Genomic DNA, 5,140 nt, shown 5'->3' with positions numbered 1-5,140 from the left:
GCAGAACTACAGAAAAGGGATCTATATACAGAATGTGTGCAGAATCATATATAGAGAATGAAGGTATTTATTAATACAAAAGGATATGTTAATCCTACTGTACTATGTGGAAATCAGGTTACATTTGGAGTATTCTGTCTAGCTCGAGATAATTCGTTTTTGGTGTAATGTGACACAGTAGCAAATGGCACATGGATATTTTGATAATAACTGGAGACGTTAGCTGAACAGGAGAAAGCACAAGTATGTTCATTCTATCACTGTCTCCTTAAACTAGGTTAACCCACATTTCTAGTTCAACCTTGGTAACTAGTCAAATTAAGTCCAAAATGTGTATTGAGTTCTGTGGGAAACTGCCTGGCAATCTACTTTCTACCTATGATCCAAACTTTCTTGGGCTTCCTCCCCGTATAACTGCCAGATGTGGGTCTGTGCTCTGCACTACCTCCCCATCTGTCCCTCCATGGAAGAGAATGGTTCTGATCCCTTCCTGCCTAGCTTTTAGCTTTGCATTCCACTCCGTCCTAGTTTCCATATCCAGGGAGGTAGGGTCCCTTGAAAACTGCCCCCACTTCTTCCTCTGTCTTTCAGTGAGAGTTACAATTTATAACACGCAGTAGCTCAAACTGTGGGCTCATGAGTAGTACAGGCACCAAAGTTGACATCCTTGTAATGAACAATGTAGATTTTACTTGATATAAATAAAGAATATAAAGAATAATACTGCTTTCCAATTGAGATGCATCTTTCAATGGATGTATGACCATCAGAAATTTTGAATATTGGCTATGTACATGGTTATTAGAATGAATCTTACTTTCAGATTTCCTGTGAATATTCTATAGCTCTAGTAATAATCTACCACATTATACAATTTATTTTTTGATTAATAACCCTTAAAATNGACACAGAATCCACTGAGAGAGACTTCTAACGTGAGTGCGAACCGGAGAAGATAAAATCGGGCCGGATCGGAGACTCCAGGGTCGGAGACGATCCCCCTCTACACTCTACGGGGAGTGAGAGGGGAAAAGGAGAGAGTCCAAAACNCCCTGAAAGAGCAGCGCAGACACCGGGCGTCCGCGCTCCTGGCTGGCTGGAACTCAAGAGGGAAGACAGAGAGCTAAAAACTGGGAAATTAGCCTGTGAGTTCGTGTTACAGGTGACANACTATTTGTAAAAAAAATTAAAAAATAAAGAGAAATATTTTGTGATCATGTATAGTTAAAATGTATACAATTTTCATATTTGCACAGACAGTTTCAAGTTGACCAACGTGTAAAATGTAGGCTGAACCAAGTTTTACACTTTGTGGGAGGAACAAGAGAAGACTGAAGACTTAATAAAGATTAATATTTATTCTAAAATATGGAATGGTGCTGTTTTGGCATGACATCTGGACATGTTCAGATAAATTTGGCCGGTGTTGATTTATTCAAGCACTAAATGTCTGAAACAATTATTTTGACCCCACTGAGAATATTAAGATTCCTGAGAAATGTAAATGCTGAACCTCTAGTGAGATCCCTGTGGGAGAAATAAAGTGAATTTCCTTCAGTGAAGAAAGCCACTGCTGTGAACTTCTTTTCTGTCAACTTGGCTAAATGTATTAAGTAAAATTTAGTGAGTAAGGTAGAAAAATAGCATGTGGTTGAAAATTGTTTCAAATAAGGAATAGCATTTAATACCTAAAACATGTTAAGGTAATTAAAGTAGTTTTTTTAATATTTGTGCTCATTCAAATATGAGATTCCTGACAAATATAGTTTGTCTTTTCTAGTGTTGAACAACTCAGAAAATAAAGTGAAAAAAAATACTTAAAAAGGAGTCTAGATTAATGTTAAGTTTGTATAACATAGGATTTTTAAAAATGTTGTTATTTTTTAGAGAGTCAGTATGTGTGCAGATGGGCAGAGAGAGAGGGAAGCAGAGGATCTGAAGCCGNTGACCTAAGCGAAAGTCGGACGCTCAACCGACTAAGCCACCCAGGCGCCCCCCTATATCATAAAATTCTTAAAGAAATTCTGTAAAGTGAATATTCATTATGCCTATTATTACATTTTATGCTTAGTTATTCGAAGTCTGTTTTTGAGAAGGGAGGTAAGAAATATCTTGTTACTTCTCAAAAGAACAAGGACAAAACCCTTTTTTATTCACAGGATAGTATGACACAGGGAGCACCACAGTANTCAGCACAGAGCCCGACGCGGGGCTCGAACCCACGAACCGCGAGATCATGACCTAAGCGAAAGTCGGACGCTCAACCGACTAAGCCACCCAGGCGCCCCCCTATATCATAAAATTCTTAAAGAAATTCTGTAAAGTGAATATTCATTATGCCTATTATTACATTTTATGCTTAGTTATTCGAAGTCTGTTTTTGAGAAGGGAGGTAAGAAATATCTTGTTACTTCTCAAAAGAACAAGGACAAAACCCTTTTTTATTCACAGGATAGTATGACGCAAGGAGCACCACAGTATTAGAAAAGTAACTGCTCTGTTTGCTACTTTCCTCGTGAAGGATGGTGTGCCGATTGCTGGCCCACTATGGGATTCAGATATTGATTGGGTTTCTCTAAATGAATATTTTAAATCAACTGTTTAATTCACATTCTCCCCTTTCCTCATGAGACAAGGGATGAATAGTGAACTCCCATGAATCTGACTGTAAAACAATGTCTTATCTTTGTGAGACTCATGCTACAAATCCTGTACTGAATAGCGCAAACAGCTCTAGAACCTCATTTCAATAGCCATTCATTTCCAGTTCAATGAAATTCACCTAAAATGCAGCGGAATTTCATATAAAAATCAGACTGTCTATAACAGTTACTTGTTTTCATTTTGTCTCTTTCTATATAAGAAAATTAACTGGAATGGTTTTCGATGTTTTGGATAAGGCAGTAAGAAATTATTTCATGCTTGTTTGGGACCAATGTAAAGCCAATCTCCTTTACAATTTAGACACCTTGGGGAAATATCAGAGGAGAGAGAGCAGAAGATTTAGAATGAACTAATCTATCCACAAATCAAGAGGAAAGAATAGGGGAATAAGCCATTTACACAGCAGAATTTTACTTTTGCTGGGCAGTGTCTTTATTACTTATTTCAAAAAGTTAGAATGGCAAAAGCTATATAATGGCATCACTTTGTAGCTAATGATATTTTTAAAAATTTTCTTTAAAGTTTTTTACTTATTTCTGAGAGAGAAAAGAGAGAGGCAGCATGGGCAGGGGAGGGTCAGAGAGAGAGGGAGACACAGAATTTGAAGCAGTCTCCAGGCTCTGAGCTAGCTGTCAGCACACAGCCCAACACGGGGCTTGAACCCACGAACCGTGAGATCATGACCTGAGCTGAAGTCAGACGCTTAGCCAACTGAGCCACCCAGGCACCCCTGTAGCTAATGATATTTTTACAAAAGAAGACAAGAATTCAAGTTAGAGTAATAAGATGGTCAATATAAAGTGTTTCATGTATGTTATTTTTTAAGAGTATTGCAGCCATTATGATAGAAATTAACTATATGTGTCATATATTTCGTATTTAAGTATGAAAGTAGCACTCATTGGAATTTCAAAATTAAACAACAAAAGTCTAATAAATTACAAAGTATGAAGTTTGTTTGAAACCAATGGTATGAGTCTGCTAACAAAACCAACACTGATAAAGGCAATGTCCTCTATTTTCCCATTCGTATAATAAATGAACATATTGTAAATTCCACAGGATCTGGAATAATTTCCTATTTCAATTTCCTCACCAAACCTAGTATAATATTATATATAGAATGACTAACACTAACTTAAGCTACCTTATTCTTGTGACCTTTTTTCTTACATTTTGATTTAAAGATAAATTAAGAATATTTTATTTAAAATTTTAGAATACAACATTCTCTTATTTGCTACATATACCATGTTACAGGAGGGCGTTTGCTGGTTTTCCTCCATTCTATTCTTGTAATGTTGGATTGCCAGTTCTCTACAAAGCTCAGTGAGCTTCCTTTTATCCATCTAGTAAGTAGTAAGCAGAGGAAGAGCAAAAAGAAAATATCATTTAGTTTTTGCTGATCAACTCTGTGTTAGCAAACACTGTAATGCTTCTTATTCATATTCTCTTTCTTATATGTTCTTTTTCTCTCTTTTATTCTCTCTGCAATTTTTTTTTTCATTTAAAAATAAGATTTGTGACTGGCTAGATAGAGAGGCAGACAGACAGATAGATGATAGCTAGACAGACATTTGGATATAATTACACTTTTCTTTTCTCCTTCTGGTTACTGGAGAATAGCTGAACTTACCTGGTTTTACAATATTGCTATTTTCATTTCCCTTAAACTTTTTTTACACATTTCCATGGCTTTGTACATGGGGTATCAGACTTACCTTTGTTTATCTGGAAAATTCTTATTCATCCTTTATCACTAAGTTCAGACATGTCTTCTCCAGGAATTCTTTCCTGAAAGCCGAGGTGAGTTGAATGACGTACTTTCATATCACACTACATATACATCAATCCTATCACAACCTTTCCAAGTGGCATTATCTCTTTGAAAGTATCTTAAGGAAAAAGACTATATCTTCCTCATCTTTGAAACATATGTACACAGCAGTGCTTGAGCATAGCAGGTAGTCAACATATACACTGAATTCACTCAGTTTGATCTCACTGTGTTGTAACATACTACTATTTATCTAAAAACTTATTGATACATTTTAAAGTTCTTTGTGTTCTTCTTTTGCCAAAGACAATTCAGTGTTCCATCAAAGGATTTAAGTCATTTCTACGTGTTTAGTATTTATAAGTGTTCCATCATACAATTTTAGTCATATATTTATACAAGTTTTGATATTCTATTTTGACACTAATGATCTATAAATCATTGAAAATCACTCAAGAAGCATGATAAAACGTGAACGTACTCATAAACAAAGCAACAAGAAAATTAGAGGCAGGAAGAAAAAATAACATAAATGGTATTTAGATCATTTTGACACTTTTGGAAAACATCAAATAACCAATTTATTCTTTTTCACAAAAATAAATTTAAATAAATTACTTTTTAGTTATAAAACATATTTTTAAAAATAGAAGAAAACACGGGTGAATATGTATCTTTTGTCTATACCAGGAGATATGT

Source organism: Crocuta crocuta, unplaced genomic scaffold, assembly GCF_008692635.1.
Source record: "Crocuta crocuta isolate KB4526 unplaced genomic scaffold, BGI_CrCroc_1.0 scaffold115, whole genome shotgun sequence".
Classification (NCBI taxonomy): Eukaryota; Metazoa; Chordata; class Mammalia; order Carnivora; family Hyaenidae; genus Crocuta; species Crocuta crocuta.
The sequence above is the reverse complement of the archived record's forward strand: the minus strand, read 5'-3'. Positions refer to the sequence as shown.